Source organism: Aegilops tauschii, chromosome 2 (genome assembly GCF_002575655.3).
Source record: "Aegilops tauschii subsp. strangulata cultivar AL8/78 chromosome 2, Aet v6.0, whole genome shotgun sequence".
Classification (NCBI taxonomy): Eukaryota; Viridiplantae; Streptophyta; class Magnoliopsida; order Poales; family Poaceae; genus Aegilops; species Aegilops tauschii.
In genome coordinates this window covers 628,859,145-628,885,110 of record NC_053036.3, presented here as the reverse complement: position 1 = coordinate 628,885,110, position 25,966 = coordinate 628,859,145, and the positions used below count along the sequence as shown (strand labels likewise).

Sequence of the window (25,966 nt, the reverse complement as noted above, 5' to 3'; positions counted from 1 at the left end):
CGACGAAGCCGAGGAGGGGCGCGGGGTGGAGCTTGCGGAAGCGCCGGAGGAAGGTGCGGTCGGCGATGAGGCGACGGAAGGAGACGCAGGCGGCGGAGGCGCGGATGAGGTCCTCTGGGGTGGGAAGGCGGAGGAAGATATCCGCCAGGAGCTCGTTGGGGATCCCCGGCAAGGCCATATTTCCCGGCCGTTCTCCGGCATCGGTGCTGGCGGCGGCGGCGGCGGCGCTGGTCTGTGGGAGTGAGCACGAGACTGTGTATTGTGAAAGTGAGCCGACGGACTAAATGGGCTGTAGAATGACTATGGGCCGAGAAATGTGTTGGAGCGACTCTGGACGTGTTACTAAAAAAAAGGATAGATGGGCCTGTGTGCGGAAAAAATTATGTGGTAGGCCTGCTCCCCTCCAGAAAAAAACAGCTGATATCAAAAAAAGAAAAAAGAAGAACTCTGCAGCGTGTTGGAGGGTTTGCAAGCATATATAGTGTGAAGGTGTGTGATCGTTGTAGACTACCCACAGTGGGAGTAACATAGGTAGTAACATCACACATATCTAGATAAAATAGATGATGTGGCAAGCAATAAATGAAGAAATGGAGGAAAGTGGTAACATAGCTAGTTACTAGTAGTATGAGTAACATCACATATATCAAGGCAAAATGAGTCTATAGCCTAATAAATAAAGTGTTGCATGTTACCACACATATGTTACTCTCCACTATAGAGGTAGTAATATAGACTAGTAACATGTGCATGTTACTAGTCTATGTTACTACCCATTGTGGCTAGTCATATAGACGTGTTGTAAAGATAATATTGCAAGTTAGAAGTATAGACTGGTGGGGGGGGGGGGGGGGGGGGGACACCACCATCGAGGTCACACTGCGCATCGAAATAAATTGTTTCCTTTTATATTCATATAATATGACTCCGTAAGTGACATTTTTGTGACAACACAACAGTCATATCAGACGGCGAACGCTGCTTCATTTCCTCACAAACAGTTATTACATCGTTAATCTTTTTATGGTACATCACATTGAGCCAAATTCATTTCACACACTCAAGGCTTCATTTCCCTGTAAACAAGACTTTCTAAACAAAGCACGATTGTCATCATGCTATATGTTATCACCACGGCCCTGGACAAAAGATAATGTGGCCACTCTGAAAAGACAGCATGGCCATAGCTTTCTGGTTTGTGGCTTCATGCATCGTCCAGATGCAGAGGCCGGGGGTCCTCCTTCTTTTTTAAAAAAAATAGATTTCTGGTTTACCCATCTTCCTCTTCGCAACTCATATTGTGATGTTGTCTTGGTTGCGCTGCCGTGCCGCCAATGAAACCACCACACCTGAGGCTAAAATGTAGAAGGTGCTCCAGTTTTACCTATAACAGATTCCACAAACTAAATAGGTCAAAAAATACTGGGCTGTATCACTACATCCATCAACGGCAGTAAGCAATAACTGGTTAAATATATCTCGTCGAGCATGAAAGAACCCCACCTATTTTAGTATTTCTAATCTTCAATTGGGCGGCGGTGTGTACTCTTGGTTCTTTTATGTTTCAGTTGACAAAAGAGCATAAATAGCAGAATATAAGCCAGCAAAACATTACAGGCATCTTTAAGAAAATGGAAATGCACATACATGCCGAGGAGTTCGTTTGGATTACAACTTATTATTAGAATGTTTTTTTCCTACGGATTATAGTCTACTAGTGTGGTTATATTCTTCCACGAAGGAAGCATCTGTGCTTGATGTTCAGTATGCTTGCCTTCCTATACTCCCCTCCTTGGATCTGCAATCCTTAATGTATTATTCATCACAATATACATACATACACACGGAGAAGACTACGAGTAGATCGATACCTGGACCAGCACAATTTGCCAGGACAGTGGCATGAGAATGCAGCCAAAAGAAAAGGCCAAAACTGCAAACCTGAATATATAGGCTTCTTCATTGGTGCGCAGCACTTATACATCAGCAGCAATGCAATGCAGATCTATTGAACGCCAAGTGCTGACAGGACAGGATATGGTTGATTACATACATGAACCAACGGACCAACACCAAGTTAATTGACGGCCTCCAACAGGCCATCATCAGGCCATAAAAACACAAATTCAAGAGATCGATCGAATAATATTATAAAGCGGCAGTCTGCATATTAAACAGGAATTGGTGAAAACACAAGGCAACCAAATTAAACTGTCCAACTTATAGCATATAAAGATGGGCCAAGATTGCAAGATTTCAAGATCCATAAACACCATCATAACAGGTGTCCACTGACAAGTTGCAATTGGAACTTCATCCAGGTTTGGTGCTAATTCTAGACACCATGAAGTTGCAACACCCACCCAGCACAAGTTACTGGTACAATCAAGTAGGAGACACTAGTTCATATCAGTCGGAAAGCTGCACTCTTGAGCCCAGCTCAGCTAGCATAGGATGTTGTGAATCCGCAGTTCATCATACCTAAAACGGGCGTTTGCGTGTTGACAAACAAGAAACAATGGTACCATTTTGTGTTCTGAAACCAGGCGGCAAACCAAAAAGACCAACACGCAGTAGACGACAGTATAAACTTTATAAAATGGACTTGGCCACAGCGGCCATCTAGCTAACTGCCGCCCAAAGACTTGGCTGCAGCCGTCCTGGACAACACCTTGATCTGGCCCCTCATCCGCCCCCAGGCCCTCGTCCACCACGGGTCAAGCCTCAGCCTCCTTCTCCCCGTCCACCGGAACCCGCCTCCACGGGTTCTGGAGCCCGAGCGCCCGCTGCGACGACCGTGCTTGCACGGCGGTACCCCGGCGACGTCCCTCAGTTCTTGACCAGTATGTCCTTCCACGCCTCCAGGGTCAGCTTCTCGTGGTTCTGGTGCCGACACAACGTCATCCACTCCTGGGTGGTCAGCGTGGCGTGGGACTGCATGCACAAGATTACACTGTTACATTGAAGACTAAGTGACTTTGGGATGAGAATGGTTGGATATTTATTGCAAAGCTTTGTGATGCAATTGAGATTTATTTTACCAAAAAAAATGCAGGCAACTTATGAATAGATAACCCAAGATCAAATCCAGCAATTAAATACTGACAAAATTCAGCAAAGTTCTGCAAGCAATTTTATAAAGTTAGTGATACTTGTAAAGTTAAAGCTCGGTCATGCAGCAACCAGGGCAACTGTGCCGTGCTCTATAGTATGTGTGTTGCCCTGCTTCAAAGGAAGGGCATGGATGAGAAAGAAGCACAGACATAAAGGAGACGAAGGTGATTAAAGGGGAGAAAATAGCATTTGCACATAAAAAGCACCAACGGTGATCCGCCAGAGACTCCTAGGTTGTAAATTCAACTGCACCAGTAGACTAAACAAAGGCTTAGTTGTAAAATGATCAGAGTTCAGTATCAAAGAGGAATCAATTCGATAAACTAATGACAACATGCATCACAAAAGTGCACTGCGAACAGGGAGAAATGTAAACGGTTGCGTCTGCATGCAGGCAAACAAAGTTTGGGTTTTGACAGGCATGGCAGAATAAAGCACTGTTGTAAATCACTATAGGTGAATTTGTTTTCATGGGTGAAAATTTAGTAACTTGCCATAGGTGAAATAGAGTGGCCCAACTTGCAGAGTTGCAACTTGCTATAGGTGATAGACATAGGTGTGAACTGAAAACAATTTGGTATCCTAAAGAAACAAAAAAATGTTGCGCAGAAAAGAATGTGAAAATTCGGATCCGTAGCGAGTAATTCTCTGAGGTAAGTGCATTAATCCAGACAGCAAAGTTCCGTAGATTGGATGGATTAACTTGATGGCCACAGGTTGGATGGATTGACTTGATGGCTTTGGAAAGGGCTTCACTTATGCAGGACACGATGCAAGGATTGTGGCGGGGATAGAGCAGAAAAGTGCAGCATGGCCGAGTGAAGGGGTTTTCAGATGTGATGGACCAAAAGAGTACAATGCAGATCACAACAAGGGTTAAAGGCATGGCACAGATATTGCTCCATCTGCACATGACAAAAATTATTAACTAATCCATCTGTCCATAATTACCATCCCATGATAGTAATAGCAACCTCTATTTAGTTTCTCTGGAAAAGCCTTCATTAAAAATCTATGATTGAAAGAAGTAGTATTAATAGATTTGTCAAGAAAAATATTTATAATTTTTGCTAACATAATCATATAAGAATAATCAACGATTAAAATCACTTTGGTAAAAGTAAAAGAGGATTCAGTCTAAAGCAGTTTTTGTTGGTCAGTAAATAGTGCTCATCAGGTGAACTGTAGCCGTTGGATTGTCTCCAAGCGCTCCAGATGAAGAGAGACGACTAGAAGCAGTAAGTGGAAGTGAGCAATGAGTTCATTTAATGACTCGAGCTCTTAAATCTCCGGTGAATGGCCAGATGTGCATGATACCATTTCGGGGCCTGACATATGTTTCAGGAAGACACGACGGAAGGTTAAGACAGTGACTAAGCAGACAACTAGTGTGGCCTACTGACCATGTTCCCAAATTTGATGGACCAAAAGCACTTAAGGACTCCAGCCTTTAAATCTCCAATGAATGGCCAGATGTGCACGATACTGTTTCGGGGCCTGACATATGTTTTAGGAAGATACAGTGAAAGGATAAGACAGGGACTAAGCAGACGACCATTGTGGCCTAGTGACAAGGTTCCCAAATCTGATGACCAAAAGCTAGTGCACAATGCTCAGTGCAAGGGTTAATGGCACGGCAAAGAAAATTGCTCAATTCCAGCCAAGCCGCAAACTACAACACAATCAATATGCCATCATTAGCATCCCATGAAAGTACTACCAATCTCTATTAAGTTCAGCAAAATTCTTGCTAAAAAAGATGCATTGTGAGGTGCAGCAAGGATTATCCTGATCTTAAGAATGCAAATAATAACATTTGGTACGGCATTCAAAATAGCTTGTGATTCTGCATTTAGTTCAAAACTTTAGTGTCGTATATTTATTAAAAAGAATGAATATATTTTCACATCGGAAACCAAAAAGACATTTTTGCATCTTATATCTTAAGATAATTTTTATACGGAATCAATAAAGATAAATTTACAACTGTAACGGTGAGCACATAAGACTTCCAGATAACACAAGTCCTGCTTGACTGGAATAAATTTGTCTAAGAAAGAACACTACAAAGATGAACTGGCAGCAATGTCCTGATTTAAACTTGTATTCAATCTCCATTATCTTCGCCATAAAAACTAAATCAACTGTTGTGACTTATGATCCAGTGTTTTTTATGATTCCGCAATACCCCTAGAATTCTACTTATAGTGTGTTAGATCCTCCCTTTCACTTCTCTAATTACCTCAAGATGGCGCATAGGAAAGACAAACAAATTAGCTTGATCAGCTTTGCCACAAGCACAAAAAAAGAAAAGCAGCAACCACCAAACTATGTAACAAATACTTACTGATCACATTAATGAGCTATGTGATAAGCTATGTGATAGTTATAACTATAAATGAAAAGAAGTACTCCCTCTGTAAACTAATATAAGAGCATGCAGCAAGGATCTAAACGCTCTTACCACTTGACACTGTCGGTGATGATAATAACGATGGTGGGAAGTTGCAATATACTTCTGACTGTTTTGGACATGAATAACACATCCTCTCAAGCTGTAATGTGTCGACGTCCTGCGTGTAACAACCTTGCTTGGCCGACGAGACTCCGACATAATATAGGAGCAAGTGGCTCCCGACTGCACCCTCGATTAAGCAGTCAAAATCCAGCGAGATTGTCTTCTCCATCTGCCACTGGGTGGAATTCCCACCATTGTTTCGCCACCAAACGGTATAAATAAGGCGTTTTGTGTCCGGTTTAGGCACAAACATCAGAGTCCTGCCTTGGCCTGCCTCCGCGATGGCCACATCATCGCCCAAATGTCTGGCACAGGGTGGGTGATCAACCATGGAGAACTCCATCCGCCGGATGTCAAGCACGAGCAATTTTTCAATCGAACCTGAAATCCAATAGATGCAGCCATGCGCGTAATGGTGCGACACAAACCAATACTTCCATGTCGATAACTGTAAGCCAGGTAAGCTCCAAACCAGGGGTGTAATGGCTCGCCATTGCCCTGTGTGGGAAGAGAAGACAAGAGCGACCGGTTTATTTTCAAGCACCACCAGCCAGATCACTCTGAACGACGTCTCCTCCGTTGCGTCTGCCTCTTCATCGTCGCCGGAAGGGACGAGGAAGCAATCGGCAAAGCCCCCCCTTTCTATCAGGAGTTGGACCGCAACCAAAGCGGCTACATCACCGGGGATCGGGGGAAGCAGGAGGTACTGCCGGTGCAGGGGGTCGCACACCACCGTCTCCTTGAAGAAGGGGTCGAGCTCGACGTGCCGGCCGGGTCTGTCGAGGAGGACGCGGCCGTCGCGGACCTCACGCACGGTCCAGTCCAAAGAGGATGTCAGGACCGGTCTCTCGGGATAATAATTTCCCAGAAAATGGCCCTTGTGCTCACCAGCCCCAGGATTACTGTTAGCTGATGAGACACCGACTTGATACAAAAATTCCAAGCAAAGTACAAAATATGTAGTACAAGACCATTGTGGCCTATGAGTACAACAAAAGATTTCTAGTGGTTGATGGCGGAAGCGGTTTATGGTTCATCTGCGTCTATGGGACTCCATTTCCCACAAGAACAGCTGACCAGGATAACTCCTATCTTCGCGAGGCTGCTATCGTCATTGCGCAGGTTCCGGGGCTGTCATCGCAATGGTCTCTCCAAGCAAAGAATCTGGCCAAGACAATAGCCAGGGACAAGCCTGTGAGTACGTTTGAATGTACTCGCAAACATTAAGAGCACGGATATAATATAATAAGGGGTAATTCATGCTCCGAAATATTCTATGCTCATAACGCCTGTCATGAAATATACGAAACCCATGGTGCACGCATGCGGGTAAACTATGAATATGCAATCACGGGAGTAGGGTTATAGGATGCACCGATCGAGTATCTGAGGTGACGCCTCGAAAGGATAATAAGATAAATCATGCCTCAGTCGGGCGTCTGAGCGACACCACATAAAGGGCTTATGAATAAAAGAAACTTGAGGTAAAAGCAAATCTTGCAAATCTTGCAATCTTGCAAATCTTGCAATAAGATAAATGCATTAATCAAATGGTTGCAGTGCAACAGAAACTCCAAATTCATGAAAAATCATTTTAAAAGAATAAAGCTCAGGGAAAAGCAAATCTTGCAATTAAATCCACTGATAAAGAATTGTTTCATAGAGAGTATACAAGTCCAATAATACTTTTGGAAAGTTTCCACTTGAGGTAAAAACCCACAATATCAAAAGGTAAATCTAGACAAATGAAAAAGTTTAATTTCCTGGCAAAATTTTAATTAATAAAATAAGGTCAAAATTTTGGGGTGTCACAGAGGACCCGGGGAGGAAGTCGAACTCGAAGGCGGCGGCGCTGTCGAACGCGCTGGCCGCCGGCGCGGAGGGGTGAGGCGGTTCGGCGGGGTGGAAGCCGCTGTAGTCGACGAAGCCGAGGAGGGGCGGAGGGTGGAGCTTGCGGAAGCGCCGGAGGAAGGCGCGGTCGGCGACGAGGCGGCGGAAGGAGACGCAGGCGGCCGAGGCGCGGATGAGGTCCTCTGGGGTGGTAAAGCGGAGGAAGATATCCGCTAGGAGCTCGTTGGGGATCGCCGGCAAGGCCATTTCCCGGCCGTTCTCCGGCGTCCGTGCTGGCGGCGGCGGCGGCGGCTGTGCTGCTGTGTGGGAGTTAGCACGAGGCTGGTAGGCGACGGCCTAAATGGGCTGTAGAACGGGCAATCTGCGTGTTGGCTGAAAAATGTGTTGGATTGACTATGGGCCGAGTTGTTCTAAAAAAAAAGACTATGGGCCGAGAAGTTTATCCCCTAAAAAGATAAGATGCACCTGTCACTCAAAGATGGGCCTGGACAAGCATGCAGTGTGAAAGTGTGTGATCGTTATAGATGCGTTGCAAAGATAATATTGCAAGTTCGTATAGGCTCAAATAGAGAGGGACATCATCGCCGAGATCACACACTATAGGCTTCATTTTCATGTAAACAATTATGTGTTATCACAGTGGCCCTGGACAAAAGATAATGCGGCGACTCTGAAAAGACAACATTGCAGCCCCTTAGACATGTCTAGTCATAGCTTTCTCGTTTACCATCTTCCTCCTCACAACCGATTGTTGTGATGTTGTCTTAATTGCACTGATGTGCCGCCAATGAAACCATCACACATGAGGCTAAAAAGTAGAAGGTGCTCCCACTTTACCTATAGCCGATTCCACAAATTAAACAGGTCAAAAAATACCGAGTTGCATCACTCCATCCATCAATGACAGTAAGCAATAATTGATCACATCACGCCGAGCATGAGAAAACATTGTATTTCTAATCTTCACTTTGCAGTGTGTACTCTTGGTTCTTTTATGTTTCAGTTGACAAAGAGCACAAATAGCAGAATGTAAGTCAGCAAGACATTGCAAATATTTTTAAGAAAATGGAAATGCACATACATGCCAAAGAGTTCATTTGGATTACAACTTGCTAGTACATTTTTTCAATGGATTTATAGTCCACTAGTGTGATTATATTCTTCCACTTTTCATATAAAGTGCAACGGGTTAATCTACTATTCGATATGTCTTTTAACATTGAGGCACGGTCCTTCTCTATCTCCGCCTTTATGTCTTCAGCTAATGGTCAACAATTGTGGCATACGACAGTCTATGAGCCACATAATCACATAATGACGCCCATAGGACTGATCTCCTTGAGATTTGTGATATCAATGCTCCGGTGGCTTGTGATATGTGACCTCAACTTGATTACAAGTGCGTTTGACAAGAATAATTCCAATCTTGATCGACGCTGGATGTTCAAATTCAGGCAAGCCTTAAACTCCTTGAAAGTGCAACTATCCCTAGGTGGTTTTGGTAATTCATAACAACATATAGCTCATTGAGCTAATGCTATTCCAAGACAAATATTTCAGGAAAGCTCAATGAATGGCATGGCATGGATGATGAAATTGGATCCCTCAAAATATTAAGGACAAAGGATTGGCTCAAGCTCAAAAGCTCAAGACTCTGCATTTTACATTTTAGTGATCCAAGATCACATTGAGTCTATAGGAAAAGCCAATACTATCAAGGAGGGATGACGTGTTGCTTAATGAGCCTCTTGCTTCAAGTGCTTAGTGATATGCTCCAAAAACCCTCAACTACTTTCTCACATCCACATATGACCTAAACCCAAAGTCCAAATCGGTCCTACCGATTCTTTCTATCCGGCGCCACCGAGTTCAAATGTCATAGCCACTGCCACAAACCCTAGGCAAATCGGTCTCACCGATAGGGATCTCGGTCTCACCGAGATGGGATTGTAATCTCTCTGTTTCCCTTCGTAACGTTTTGGTCTAACCGAAGTGAGCGATCGGTCCCACCGAGATTGCAATGTAAACTCTCTGTTTCCCTTTCGTAACATTTCGGTCTCACCGAAAAGAGCGAATTGGTCCCACCGAGTTTACCTGACAAACTCTCTGGTTAGCTAATTACCAAAATCGGTCTCACCGAGATTACGTTATGCCCTAACCCTAACCATATCGGTCCTACCGAGTTGCATGTCGGTCCCACCGAAATCACTAACGGTCACTAGATTTGCTAAATCGGTCCGACCGAGTTTCTTGATTCGGTCCCACCGAGTTTGGTAAATTGTGTGTAACGGTTAGATTTTGTGTGGAGGCTATATATACCCCTCCACCTCCTCTTCATTCGTGGAGAGAGCCATCAGAACAAACCTACACTTCCAACTTACCAGTTCTGAGAGAGAACCACCTACTCATGTGTTGAGGCCAAGATATTCCATTCCTACCATATGAATCTTGATCTCTAGCCTTCCCCAAGTTGCTTTCCACTCAAATCTTCTTTCCACCAGATCCAAATCTTATGAGAGAGAGTTGAGTGTTAGGGAGACTATCATTTGAAGCACAAGAGCAAGGAGTTCATCATCAACGCACCATTTGTTACTTCTTGGAGAGTGGTGTCTCCTAGATTGGCTAGGTGTCACTTGGGAGCCTCCGACAAGATTGTGGAGTTGAACCAAGGAGTTTGTAAGGGCAAGGAGATCACCTACTTCGTGAAGATCTACCGCTAGTGAGGCAAGTCCTTCGTGGGCGACGGCCATGGTGGGATAGACAAGGTTGCTTCTTCGTGGACCCTTCGTGGGTGGAGCCCTCCGTGGACTCGCGCAACCGTTACCCTTCGTGGGTTGAAGTCTCCATCAACGTGGATGTACGATAGCACCACCTATCGGAACCACGACAAAAACATCCGTGTCTCCAATTGCGTTTGAATCCTCCAAACCCTTCCCTTTACATTCTTGCAAGTTGCATGCTTTAAATTCCGCTGCTCATATACTCTTTGCATGCTTGCTTGAATTGTGTGAAGATTGCTTGACTTGTGCAAAGATAGCTAAAATCTGCCAAAATCTAAAATTGGGAAAAGGTTAGGTTTTTAATTGGTCGAGTAGTCTAATCACCCCCCTCTAGACATACTTCAAGGTCCTACAAGTGGTATCAGAGCTTTGGTCTCCATTTGCTTTGATTTCCATAGCTTTTGGTGGTCATAGCCTTGGTTTCACAACCTAGGAGAGTATGGCGTCTAGCGAGGGAAATTATCACCGTAGAGGTCCTTACTTTGATGCCACTAATTTTGCTAGTTGGAAGCATAAGATGAAAATGCATATTCTCGGACATAACCCCGCCGTTTGGGCTATTGTGTGTATTGGCTTGCAAGGTGAATTCTTTGATGGGAGAGAGCCGAACCGTGAAGCTAGTGCGGATGAATTGAAGATGCTGCAATACAACGCTCAAGCTTGTGATATCCTCTTCAATGGATTGTGCCCCGAAGAATTCAACAAAATCAGCCATCTTGAGAATGCAAAGGAAATTTGGGGTACTTTGATTGATATGCATGAAGGTACCGACTCCGTCAAGGAATCCAAGTTGGATGTGCTCCAAAGTCAGCTTGACAAGTTCAAAATGAAGGATGGTGAAGGTGTCGCTGAAATGTACTCTAGGCTTGCTCTTATCACAAATGAGATTGCCGGCTTAGGAAGTGAAGAGATGACCGACAGATGGAAAGTATGATACCGTGTGCACATTGATCCAAATGATGCAAAATTACAAAGATCTCAAGCCAACGGAAGTCATTGGAAGAATTGTTGCTCATGAGATGTCACTCAAGGATAAAGAGGAACTTCACAACAAGTCAAGTGGTGCTTACAAAGCCTCATGTGAAGCTCCCACATCATCAAGTGAGAAACAAACCTTCAATGAAGAATTGAGCTTAATGGTGAAGAACTTCAACAAATTCTACAAGAGTAGAAGCAAAGAAAGAAGCTCTAAGTCAAGGTCCTACAATGACAAAAGATCTTCTAGTCGAGAGCGCAATTGCTAAAATTGTGGGAGACCCGGACACTATTCCAATGAGTGTACGGCACCCTACAAAAGAAGAGAAGATTCTCCAAAAAAAAGAAGTAGAAGAGAAGAATCACCACCAAGAGAGAGAAGGAGTAGAGATGATCGTTATGAACGAAGACCCTCACGGAGAAGCAAGGATTCGGAAAGGAAGGACAAGTCATCAAAGAGCTACACAAAACGAAGACATCAAGCTCATGTTGGTGAATGGGTATCCGGCTCCGACTCCGACAATCACTCCAAGAGAAGCTATCACTCCGACTCTGAATATACTCAAGATGAAGGTGGTGCCGGTCTAGCACTAGTGTCAACCAACTCCTACGACATATTTGATTCACCAAATGAAGGAATTGGAAGATGCTTCATGGCCAAAGGTCCTAAGGTAACACACCCCGAGTATGTTGATTTTAATAGTGATGAAGATGACTTGTTAGGTGATGATGATTTACTTTTTGACAACTCTAGTAATGAATACTATGATGAAACGTCAATTAATCATGCTAATCAAGATAAAACGAATGACAATGATAAGGAGAAGATTGAGCTACTAACTAAAGAACTAAACACTCTTAAGTTAGCTCATGAAACTATCTTCGAAGATCATCGAGAACTTTTAAGGGCTCATGAGAAGTTACGCTTTCAAAAGCTCAATCTTGAGCAAGAGCATGAGTTCTTAAAGGCAATCAATGATGATCTCCGTAAGAAAAGTTCTTCTTACATTGCCAAGCGTTTACTCTTATCTACTTACATGCCTCAAGTCAAGTCTAGTAACAAGAACAAGAAAGATTCTTCCTCTAGTAGTAACAATAATAATGCTAAATCCAATATTGTTGCTTCTAGTAGTTCTCTTGATTCCACTAATGATTCTCTTAGCCAAGTTACACTTGAGCAAGAAAATAGCTTATTGAAGGGAATTATAGAGAAAGGTGTATACAAGAGCCTTGCCGGGAGTAAGCAATTCGAGGAAATTGTACGCAAGCAAGGAAGGCACCGGAAGAATCAAGGTGTTGGTTTTGAACGAAAGTTCAATGCCAATGGAGTTGAGTGGGAAGAAGATCAATACCCCAAGATGAAGTTTGTTCCTCAACAAGAGAAGTATGATCCTACTTCCTTCAAGGGAACACAAGCACAAGATGATCTTCCACCACAAGACCACAAGAACAAAGTCAAGGACAAGCTTCAAGAGGAGATTGATGCATTTGAAGAAGCACCTAAGGCCTCGGTCAAGTGGGTTCCCAAGACTACGTCAAGTTCTACTTCATCAAGTACAACTACAACTCCAAGGATTCCCATCAAGATGATGTGGATCCCGAAGAAGAAGAACTAGAGAGTTCTTGAGGGTGACTCCGCCAACATTCTTCACTCATATCATTATGGCAAGGACAAGTGCAATCAACTTCCATATCTTGCACTAGTTCAAGGAGTCACAAACCCTCATGTTGGTAAGGCAAGGGACAAGGTAACCTAATGTTTTCATGGACATCATCCTGTGTGTGCATCACTCTATGTCTATGGATATTCCTGTTTGTTCCTTGTGGGACTAACCCATGTAGGTATTGAAAGTGCAACTCACTCCAAAGGGTTGCTCCAAATGATCTACATCAACATCGAGCATCCACATCTTCAACACCTACATGAAGTCATCATCGACAAAACCCAAGGTTAGTTCATCCCTCTAAAGGGGGATCTCACATCTAGGGGGAGCTTAACTCTAAGAATTGAGTCAAAGCAACTCTAATGATGTGAACACATCAATGCATTATGTAAAAGTGGTAACCCCACTTGAGCTTAAACGATGAGTATGACCTATGATCAAATGTTCTCGTTTGACTCCTAAGTCAATATACTCATATATAGATGACCTAGTCATCGCCAATTGTTTGGTAGATGCTAGAATTGGTTGTGCATGCTTTGCCACATATTTCATTTGCCATTTTATTGTGTGAGCATGTTGGTTGCATATTTTACTCATTCGAGGACATCCACTTGTTGTTTTCATTGATAGGTTTCTTTTTCTTTAGCCAAGTGGATGGACAAGAATGCCTAAGAACCTTCTCTAGCTATCTATGCTTTTCTCGTCTCAAACTCTATTCATGCTACATCAAAAAATTTGATCAAGTCAGATTCGAACCACTCTGTGTGAGGAGCACTCGAAGTCCCCGATTCGTCATAGACTTAAACTTCCAAAACTTCTTTGTGCTTTTCGGTCTGACCGATTCTTCCATTTCGGTCATACCGAGATCACTAAGTCGATCTAGGTTTTCAATCTTGGTGCAACCGATTTGAACTTTTCGGTCACACCGAGTTGCTGTAACTGTCAACAGTTATGCATATCGGTGCCACCAAGTCGTTCCACTTGGTCACACCAACAGTGTCGGGCTATATATTCACACGGGCAAAAATTTGGAAAGCTTCTCCAAACCTCTTCGCCCGTGCATAGCTGGCTCTGCCTTCTAGGTCTCCGGATCGTCGACTTCGTCGCCAGCCGCCTCCTATCGCTGGTCTCCACCGCCGTCAACGGATTTCATCTCCACCGTTGCCACCGTAGTGAGTTCATCGCCGAACTAGGGTATGAACTCGATCACAGTGCTATCCTCGTCTGATTCTTAGCACATTGTGTTCATTATGATTCTTGCCACGATTGAAACACCTCTATCCAGTCAAAACAATCCTTAGAATAGATGCGATTTGAAAATTTAGGGTTAGGTTTCCGCCGAAACCATCTCGGACCCACCGAGTTGAAAAACTCGGTCCCACCGATTCGGCTAACGCCATTGCACTAGTAACTCTCGGTCTGACCGAGAATTGCTAATCGGTGTGACCGATTTTAGAACTTTGTGAAACCCTAGCAGACTCGGTGCCACCGAACTGTGATTCGGTCTGACCGAGATCACTAGTTTAGGTCCCAAAACTGCTTCGGTATCACCGAGTTTGAAAATCGGTTGATCCGAAATGCTTTCTGTGGAAAACTAAAACTAAGTTTTTGAATCATTCTTTTGCAAAAATCTCTGCTTTTTGTGATGCTCATCCACTCTATCTCATCTATAACTATTCACAGGGTCAGCAGTCAGTGTTTGCATCATGTCAGACCAAAGTGACAGCCAGAACAAGTCAGAAGAGCAGATTCACATGAGTGAGGGCACTAGTCCCTCTAGTTCTTCAGATGATGGCAGCAGAAGCACTCCTAGCAATTTGCCCAAAGCTGCCACCAGGACAAGGAAGAAAAGAACCTCAGATTCTGAGGATGAAGACTATGTGGCAACTGAAGAAGAGGCTACTTCCAAAAAGAAAGTGCTCAGAAAGGAGTATGGTTCAGCTGTAACCAGTAAGCCAGGAATGCAGAAGAAGGCACCTGCAAGAAGGATTCCCACTTCCAAACCCAGGAAGGTTGCCACTGGAGAAACCATGAAGTTTACTATCGAGTCAGAAAATGAAGCTGCTGGTCAAGATAAAAAGAAAAGGAGAGTCAGAACCACTACTGCCAAAGTTCTTGGCAATCCCTCTATGAGGAGAGACTCTGGAGAAGAGGAAGAAGAGGTTGCTGCACCAGCACCCAAGGCACAAAAGCTGATGGGTGATGCTATAAGGTCAGGGGCTGCAACATCAAAGCCCAAAGAAGCACCCAAAGTTGCCTCCAAGCCCAAGAATGCACCAAAGAGGAATACCAGGAGTATACCAGCTGCTGAGAAGAACAAGGCCCCAGTGCCTGAAGCTGCTGTTGAAGAAGAAGAAGGTGATGAGACACAAGTCCTGAGGAAGCCCAAATCCAAGATTCCAGACCACAATGATGCTCATCCTGTGGCTGAGAACATGAAAATCAGAAGAGATTCAGGGTTGAGGCTATGGAGAGAGTCACATCCATATGCCACCAGGAGAAGGACTGCTGTTGATTACAGGTTCCACACAAAGGAACAACAGGATTTCTATGAAACAATCTTGTTGGACAAGAAGCCTATAGTGTGTGATATGAGGTGGGTCGACTAGACCTACATGAAGGAGAATGAAGAACACTATCCTGGAGTGTATGACAGCTTCAGTGCGTGTGGAGTTGCAGACTTTGTTGGGCAGAAGCTCACAAACTGGAATGATGAGCTCATTATGCAATTCTACTCCACAACACATTTCTATCCAGATGGCAGGATAGTTTGGATGTCTGAAGGTACGAGATACCAATCAACTATTGAGGAATGGGCAAATCTGATCAATGCCCCAAAGGAGAGTGAAGATGACTTGGACGTTTATGCCAAGAAAAAGATGGATCACAATTCTATGTCACATATGTACAAGGAGATCCCAGACGAAGCTCTTGAGACTTTCAAGTTTGGGTCAGTCCATTTTCTTCTGTCAGGGCTGCCAACGATCAATTGGATCCTAAGACACACACTTTTGCCCAAGTCAGGTGACCACAACATGATCAGAGGGCATGCAATTAATTTGCTACACATATTTGATGTGCCACAGAAATTCAAGGTCATGAGCCTCATGGTTGAGACTATCAAGAGGACAGCAGCAGACCAAAAGAGAAGTTGTGGATATGCCCCACAAATTCAGGAGTTGATTAACTCAAAGATGGGCACAGGAAAATATCTGTTGGATAAGGAACACTTTGTTCTCTATCCAGACTTTGAGGACAATCAAGTTGTGATGAATGAGAATGAACCATCATCAGTACAAGCTCAAGAGAAGAAGGAGAAAGCAAAGAAAGAGAAGGCTGCCAAGATGCCAACTCAAGAGGAGGCATCTGAGTACTTTTTGAAGAACAAGCAGGACCAGCTTGGTTACTTGATTGCATCAACTCTGAGGATTGAGAAGGGGTTGCCCACCCTAACTCAAAACCAGGAGAGCCTGGAAAGAATCATCACTACAAAAAAAGACACATCCGTGACATTTTGGGCCGAACGAAAAAAATTCTGTCATACATATGACACTTCTATGACGATAATTGTGACAAAACCCGGTATCATCATAGATGTTGTGGGCTCCTACTTCTATGACAAAAAATCATGACAGAAAATGGGCTTTTCGTCCTGGGCGGGCTGGAGACGCAGCTGCATGACATTCTTTGGGCCATCCATGACGGAAAAAACCGTGGTAGAAGCGAGGGGGAGGAAAATTTCGGGGAGTTGCCGGTTACGGTGGGAGAGCGATGCGCGTTTCTCTTGTATAGGTACGCGCGTGTGTGCGAGGCGTTGGCTCTAACTGAAGCCGAGCGAGGCGTTGGGCTCTAACTGAACCCGAGCGATTGCACTGCAGGCTACGCGTTACTGAACCCGAGCGATCGATCGATGGCTGTTAATTGAACCCGATGGAGCGGTTCCTTCGCTACTGCTGCTAACTGAAGCCGATCAATGCTGCCTCTGGGATGAACAGTGAGTGTTGCCGGGGGGGTTGGATGAACAGTGAGCGGTGGCGTTGCCTCTGGATGAACAGGAACCCGTGGTGTGGAGGGCTGGATGAACAGTAGACGGTGGAGGGGTGGCCGTGGAGGGGTGGTTGAACAGGACCCCGTGGTGTGGAGGGCTGGATGAACAGTAGACGGTGGAGGGGTGCCCGTGGAGGGGTGGTTGAACAGTAGCCGGTGGAGTAGCGCGCGGTGGAGGCTGGATGAACAGGAGCCCGTCGAGGCTGGAGGAGGTCGACGGTAGCCCGTGGAGGCTGGAGGAGGTCGACGGTGGAGATGAACAGTATCCCGTGGAGTCCCGTTTTGCGGTACGCCACACCCCTCCCCCCCCCCCGTTTCAACCGTAGCGCTCCAACATAAGTCCGTTTCGTCCGTTTTGCGGTACGCCACACCCCTCCCAATCAACAGGACCCCCGTTTCGACCGTAGGAGGTCCGTTTTGTCCGTTTTGCGGTACACCACACCCCTCCCGATCAACAGGACCCCCGTTTCGACCGTAGGAGGTCCGTTTCCTCCGTTCTGCGGTACGCTAGGCCTCGTTTCCATTGCCTGTTCCGTCCAAGCCGGTTGGCTCCCACGCGTTCCGTTGCCTCCCGATGAACCGTTGCCTCCCCATGAACACGACGCATTCCGTTGCCTCCCCATGAACACGACGCATTCCGTTGCCTCCCCATGAACACGACGCATTCCGTTGCCTCCCCATGAACACGAGCCCTCGCCGTACGTATGCGCGACTAGGCGTTCGAGACCCCGCCCGTATGTACACATACGTGGCCGTATTTTACTTCTTGCACCCTGGCCGCTGTACGTACGTGTACATGCTACGTGTGCGCCTCTACTACGACACGTACGCGCCTCTACTACGACACGTGCGCGCCTCTACATCGACCAGTATATATGTACATACAAGTTCGCGACCAGAATGACAACGCTACGTACGCTTCGACCAGGTGGGTCCCGACTGTCAGGCAGTTCCTTGCGTGCGAAAATGTAGCTGGTGGGTCCCAGCAGTCAGAGGGGCGAATCGTTTTTTTTTGCCCGGACGCACTTCCTTTGCGTGCGAAGATGTAGCTGGTGGGTCCCGGCAGTCAGGGGGGCGAATCGTTTTTTTTTCCCGGACGCACTTCCTTGCGTGCGAAGATGTAGCTGGTGGGTCCCAGCAGTCAGGGGGGCGAATCGTTTTTTTTTTGCCCGGACGCACTTCCTTGCGTGCGAAGATGTAGCTGGTGGGTCCCAGCAGTCAGGGGGAAACTTTTTTCGTGAAATACGGTGGCCCGTCCGGTGGGTCCCCGCTGTCAGGTGGAGGAATCATTATTTTCCGCGTAATAAGGAGGCACTTCCTTGCTGCGGACGTGGACCCAGCTGTCAGCCTCTCCACGTACAGTCCACGTCCGATGGAAGTCATTCCTTGACCACGTTGACCACGCCGTGACGAGAGCACCACGGCAGTGGACGACGGCGAGGCCTAGGAAGGGGACGACTCGGAGCCGGGGAAGACGCAGCAGTGGATGCCCACGCGAAGAGGAGTACGAGGGTTCACTGGTTCGGCTGCGGTGTGAGGCTGCTGTCGCCGTAGATTAACAGAGGGTGTGGGTGAGTAGAGGGATGGCCTGGCCAGCGGTGGGAGTAGTAGGGGGCGGTGAGGCCTCCGCGGCATCACAGCCGGCCACGGGAGGCAGGAGCACGCGGCACGACCGGCGCTGGTTTGGGCGGCTGGAGCAAGAAGACCAGAGGTTGAAGAAGCACTACAACCGTTGGATGAACATCGTACGGTAACAGGAGCTAGAATCGTTCATATTGACTAAGTTGACAAAGCCCTCCGTCCCCGTCAACTTGGTAGGCCCACAAGTCAGCCTCCCAGTATGCAGGGTTCCAGCTGGCAGGGGGAGTATTCATTTTTTTGTGCGTAATAAGGAGGCACTTCCTTGCGTGCGTAGATAGCTGGTGGGTCCGACAAGTCAGCGGGGGGCACATTTTTTTCGCGAAATACAGAGGCCCTTCCGGTGGGTCCCAGATGTCAGGTGGAGGAATCATTATTTTGCGCGTAATAAGGAGGCATTTCCTTGTGTGCGGCCGTGGACCCAGCTGTCAGCCTCTCCACGCACAGCCTACTTCCGATGGTGTCGTTCGTTCACCACGTTGACCACGCCGCGCCGAGCGCATCCAAGGTGGTGGACGACGGCGAGGCCCCGGACAGCAACGAGCCGGAGATGGGAAGACGCGGGAGTAGAGTCGCAGACGGAGAGGTGTACGAGGGTTAACTGGTTCTAGTGCGGTGTGGTTCGGCAGTCGATGGAGAAGAACAGGACGTGTGGAGGGTTGGAGGGATGGCCTGGCCAACGGTGGAGTAGCGCTTCATAGCGAAGCGTGCTAAGCAGAGCTGCTAGCAGCAGGAGGCGGGAGGTGGTCCCGGCGGCGCTGGAGGAAGAAGACGAGAGATTGAAGATGGATGCCGGCCGTTGGATGTAAATCCAACGGCTAACATGTCAGAATCATTTGTTGACTAAATTTACAACGACTTGCGTTGGCTTCGACCTATTGGCCCACATTTCAGCCTCCAAAAATGTGGCACGTATTCAACCCATTTTTTCAGAATTTACAGTCTTTTTTTTTGCGCGGTAGAATTTACAGTCAATTTGATCTTTTTTTTTGAATTACAGCCATTAGCTGGGCTGGGTGAACAATTAATGTAGCTTTCATGCGGCCCATTTATTTTATTTCCTAAAAAATTACAGGCCATTTGCACTTTATCTAGATACACGATTTTGCTGGGCTGATTCTAATTATAATGTTGGGTTGGGCCAGCAATGTTATCAAAAAATAAAAAAGGGCTGAGCATTTTGTTATAAATATATTTAAATAATAAGTGATATTATTACATTCGTCCTTAAATCTTACCAAGCTTTTGTACACAATCACTAGGATTTTCGTGCCAAAACAATCCAGGATTTTATTTGTTAAGAAATTATTTTTATAAGTTAATAAGATGTGGGATATTGTTTTCTTACATATGTAAGTATCTGTTAAATATATGATGACAATAAAAATAATATATAATAACATATAAAATAATTTAAATATATATAATATAGTTAAAAGGGAAACATAAGTTGTACCTGGCGTTCCTATTCTTATATAGAAAAATAGAACAGACCGCTGGGTTTTCTTCAAAAAAATACATAAATTGGGCTGCCAAAAATAAAACCTCGGATGGGAGGTCCATAGGCCGGTCGATACATGACGGCCCTAAGAAAATACAAACAGGCCCTCCCATCCGAGGTCGTGGGCTGTGCATGTTAAAAATGAAAGCCTAGACGGGGCAGCCCAAAACCACGTCCAACACTTGCCAAAACTCCGTCCCTCGTTTTCTCTGTGTTTCGCACACTCAACATTGTGTGGGCATTTTGACTGTGCATCATATGAAGATGTGCTATGCATGGATGTTGATCAGCATGATGTTAACTGGCTGGTAGTTCCATTTTCGACCACGAATAAAACTTCCAACATGATGTTAACCCTGTTTGAAAAGGTTGTGTTAATATAAGTGCTCTGCCTCTGAAACTTGCAGTTTCTTATCTGAAACTGAACTTGCAGTTTCTTATCTGAAACTGAAACTTGCAGTTTCTTCTCGTCTGCACTTTTATACTCCTATGAAACTACATTTTTAAGTGCTAAAAATAGATCTCTAGAATTCATAAAATTCTTCATATGCTCAATACTGCAAATCTGAAATTCAAAAGACATTCATATCTGAAAGTACTCTCAAAATACACAACACAAAACACAATTCACAACCTGCAAATACTGACAACCCTAAGCTCCTCCTGACAATTCACAACCTGCCCGACTATTGGGCTGGGGGGCAGTCCCCTCCTATTCCTCGGCAGCAGACAGCCGCCCCGTGAGACGATGTGAACGGCGAGGGAGACGATGGCGGGGAAGCGTCGTCGGGCCAACTGCTTTTCTCCTCTTGCAGTTGGGTTCGGTCGATGAAGACTCCACCGGCTCGCTCTGGCAGGACACCCTCACAAACGGCACCCTGTAGATGCTCGATCCTTCAATCTCTGGTGGATGCTCCATCTGGGATCGATACTCCCACCACCGCTCCCTCACGATCGGATTCGGTGAATCTGTTTGCTCCATGGCCCAGAGGAGCAGCTCTATGTACTCCGGCGCGACTCCCTCCGGGAGTATCGCCGCCTTTTCGCTCTGTTGCAGATATTTGGCCATGGATGTTGCCGTCGCCGCTAGTTGGTCCTTGTTGTCAAACCAAGACTGTATCTCCAACATCCTAGCTAGCTTCACAGGGTCGCCGTCTGCGATCCTCACGTATCGGTTGTACTCCTCCATCGATCTACTTCTCCACAGCACCTTCACTCGCTGGCGGTGGTTTTTGAATGGAAGAGGAGAGGAGCGGCGCTGGTTTTGGATTAGAACGGGAGAGGAGCGACGCTGGTTTTGGACTGGAACAGGAGAGGAGGGGCGGTGGTTTTGAAATGGAAGAGGAGAGGAGCGGCGCTGGATTTAGATTGGAATAGGAGAGTAGCGGCGGTGGATTTAGATTGGAACAGGAGAAGAGCGGAAGAGCGGCGCTGGTCTTGGAAGTATTTTTTTGTTGTTTTGCATATTTTGGGTCAAAGTTTGACCACGTACTGTATGTGACAAGCAAAATGTGAATGCATGTCACCAAAAATTGTATCGTTTGGTTCGTATCTGAATGTACTTTCAAATTATATTATTTTTGCAACGTATAACATATATTTTATGTGCAAAAATCATGGTCAATTATGACCCAGAATAAAAGGGAGACTAGTTAATGTGGGGTCGCTTTCTTAATTGAAGGGTAAATTGATTTTGATTTTGATCCAGTCACAGCGCGCCGGCCCTCTCGCCCAATCCTAAATCGCTGCCGCACGCTCCTCTCCCTCTTCTCCATTGCAAAACCACCTCCTCTCCTCTCCATCATCTCCATTCCAAAACCACCGTCTCGCCTCTCCCTCTTCTGATCTTCTCCATTGCAAAACCACCTCCTCTCCTCTCCATCATCTCCATTCCAAAACCACCGTCTCGCCTCTCCCTCTTCTAATCTTCTCCATTGCAAAACCACCTCCTCTCCTCTCCATCATCTCCATTCCAAAACCACCTCCTCTCCTCTCCATCATCTCCATTCCAAAACCACCGTCTCGCCTCTCCCTCTTCTGATCTTCTCTCCATTGCAAAACCACCTCCTCTCCTCTCCATCATCTCCATTCCAAAACCACCTCCTCTCCTCTCCCTCTTCTCTATTGCAAGACCACCGTCTCTCCTCCCATCTTCCAAAGCTAGCACCGGACCACTCAGAACGACATCTATGGAGAGGATGCAGCAGCGAATCAGGCAGATCGCCGGCGGCGACCAGGCAAAGTTAGCCAGGTTGAAGGAGATCCTTAGTTGGTTTGAAAATGAGTGGGAGATTTCGAGGACGGTGCGGGCCATGTGGCAATGTATGCGAAAGAGCGAGACGGCGGCGATGTACATGTACTCCTCGACGGCAGTCACGCCGCAGTCCTCCGAGTTCATCGAGTATCTCCTATGGGCGATGGAGCAGACAAATTCGCCCGAGGCGACAGTCAGGCGGGGGTGGTGGGCGTACAGGTCGAAGGTCGAGCACCCAGAGGATAACGAATCGATCGAGTATGGTGTGCCGTTCGTGAGGGTGCAGAGCCAGCCGGAGCCACAGGAGTATTCGTTCTCCCACCGCAAGAGGAGGCCAGATGGCGCAACGTCGCTTCCCCGACGTTCTCCCCGGTTCCCTCGACGCTCGCCTTGTTTCAACGGCGGCGGTAGGGTTTAAGGTAAGCTTCGCACTAACCTAATCTTCCACCTGCTCATGCTTACAATCAGTGTGACAGCTAATGAAAATCATGCTTACAATCAGTCTCCGAGTACTACGCCAATCACCCTAAAATAGCTCTGGACCTTTGGGTCAAAGTTGTGACACAGTGTACAAATAAAGAAAAATAGATTGGTGCTTCTTTCAGAAAAGAGTACTCCCTAGAAAACTGCCAATATAAGCTACTAGTATTTGGTTAGAGGATTTGCTGCCGAGAAAGATCCGTCCACAGAGAGCGCCACACATCCCACTGGTTGTGGTGGATGCCAATGCGTGCATGCAGCATGGTTGGTGTCGGTAATTTTTACTTGGCACACCTCGCACTCTGCATATATGCCGGTTCCATACATACATTTGTGCAGTTCCACCAAAATGCAGCTGAATAACCCTGTTTGCACAGATAATGAAAAAGCGTGATTACATTATAGTGGCACTAGTTGATGAAACACAAAATAAATAGAAGAAAATATTGCGATAGTATCATAGTATGCCATGCTGCGAGGGCGAGATGGGCCCTGCGACGCCTCATGCTGGACATCGTCCCAAGTCTCCCAGATACACCTTCTGCCAGTGATGAACATCAGTGTACAGTAGTAGTACAAGGAGGCGCCTTGAGACATTCAAATCTCTATTTTTGTACATATCAACTAAAATTAAGCACCCCAGTTTGCAGAAACGCTTAAACATTAACAATGGGACTAGTTGATGAAACATACTTTAACAAAGAGAAGCACTTTCTTTATCTACATTGGAAATGAAATGATAGAGATGACACTCGCTCTATTTTAACTGTATTATTACTTCATTTTATCAGTGACACTAGGGTCGAGCAGGTGGCAAACGAGGTGTACCGTGCGTCGCAAGGATGGAGGCCGGGGGTGCTTAGACTGGGATGCTGAAGCTGGCTCTTTCAGTCACCAACATGGATGATTCAATTCATGGGACCTTTTGGTGCAGTTCACCTAAAATGAAGCAATGTCCCGTGAGCTAGCAGCTTCTTCTTTAATTTTTTTTTAAGAAAAGGGCTCCAGCCCCGGTTCCATTTCCATCAGAAAACGAAACCCACAGAGCTTCTTCTTCATTAGTTGCAATAAAATTGAGCAACATCAAGGTTGGTTGTGAAGCTCCTGGAATGCTCAACTATAATTTGGATATCATTTGTGCAGTTCAACTAAGATCGCACGTGAAATGTATATCTATGTTTGCACAAAAAGGTGGAAAGGAGGGTGACTAACAAGTAACAAGTGATAAAACATGCATCAAATGAAAAGAAGCATGTTCCTTATCTGAATGGCAATCCTACAAGGACAGTAGCAATTTCTAAAGCAGTGGCATTGCTAGATATTAGTGTGGGCATCAGGATTAACTATGACAACTGTTAAATACGACATTACTTTGGGCACGGGAGAGTAGGCGGACCAGGACAGTTGCATTTCTAACGAAAAGAACCAACTTATCTTAATGGGAAATTTTAGCAGGACATGTAAAGAAGTGCCATTGATTCATATTACTGGAGGCATTACATTGAAAACAACATTGGTTTAACGTGTCCTTACTTTTAACAGTGCGACTGCTACATTTTACCAGTGGCATTACATAAGAGTGGCTCGGGGCAACAAACATCAGAACAGGATATCTGGGTTGGTCCCATTTTTGTTTGGTATAGCCACCTTATACTGTGTGAGGCTAGCAAATCTAGTGCTGGACTTACTCTGTTGACTTGTCCCCCAGTCCCCACTTTCTTTCCTTTTTCAACCAATAGATCGGGTTTATATTGAGTTTGTACTGCGTTTCCCTTTATTTCCCTATTAGACCTAGAGACCAGTTGGATAGCCAGTCTCTGCTACTTTTCGCCCCCATTATTTCCTCTTTCGACCAAGTCCTAGATTCAGGTAACAAATCCTCCCCCACCCCCACCCCCTTTCTTCCTTGTTTGAACCAAGTAGTACTAGATTTGAGTGCATGAACTAGTTTTACCTCTTAAACGTAAAAAAATTAGGTGGTTTTTGAACAGCCGATCGATCCTATCTACGAGGGGGCCTGAGAAATAGTAAAAGTTACAAATGCAGCGACGTCAGGAGCTCGGGAAGTAGAGCAAGGCCGGTTTCGAAGGAAGTTATACCTGATGGTCGCCGGGATGTCGCTAGGTGGGCGGTGGGAGGCTGGATCTGCCCACACTACGGCAGCGAGGAAGAAGAGGTCGGAGGCCCTCCCTCGCCAGCGGTGCTTGGGAGAGAACGGCAAGGCAAGCTGATCGGGACGCGCCCAGCAGTGGGTAAGAGCCGTCGCCGAGGACGACCGCGTGAACGTTGCACCTTCTCACCTTCCCCGGCGGAGAGGATCCGGCTGGATCTGTGACCAGCGGTGAGCAGAGAGAGAGAGAGTGTGGCCACCGATGTCGTGTTTAGATCTGGAGAGGCCGAGACGGTGTGAAGAGAGCAACACTAGCAAGCAAGCGCGGAGGCTCCTGCCTATATAGTGGAGTAGTACTTAGTTTTCTTTTGTCTACCGGAGCCGGCTTGACCTCGTCAATGACTGTCGAGAAGTCTTCATGCACGTGGCCTGGAGGCGCAGTTGTCGTCATTTTGATCCGAAGCGCCGGATTATAACATATAACACGAAAAAATGCCACACGACAAGAAATCATAACCTCACTGCCCAAAGGAGACAACATGAATCCCGACGGACAAACTAGACGAGGAACAAAGCTCAAATTAAAGATAAACTCGTAGAAAAGGGGTCCGTCGATAGATGTCCTAATTAACATAGCCAGCTTGACCTAGATGGCAGCCGAGTAGTCACTGTTCGTGCATGTGCCCCCAATGACTAGCCCAACTCAGTTGTCGTTGTTTAACCCTCGCAGTGATCCGAAGCACATGACACATAATTGTGACACCCAAAATTTTTGGCCTTATTTTGTTTATTAAAATATTGCCAAGAAATAAAACTTTTCCAATTTGTCAAGTTTTACCTTTTGTGATTTTGGATTTTTGCCTCTAGTGGGAGAAACCTTCAAAGGTATTGTTGGATTTGTTTACTCTCTTTTATAAAACCATTATTTATCAGTGGAATTCAAATGTTGCAAGATTTATTTATTCAAAAAGCTTTATCTCTTTAAAATGATTCCTTTTGCATTTGGGGCCTATTTGCACTACAACCATTTGACA

The 25,966-nt window shown here is 45.9% G+C and overlaps 1 protein-coding gene across 1 annotated transcript in view; it reads left to right on the top strand.

Annotated features, from left to right (window-relative positions):
• The window catches only part of LOC109746557 (eukaryotic initiation factor 4A-III homolog B), a 102,894-nt gene that overhangs the window by 32,882 nt on the left and 44,046 nt on the right, over nt 1-25,966 (top strand). The window lies entirely within an intron of this gene.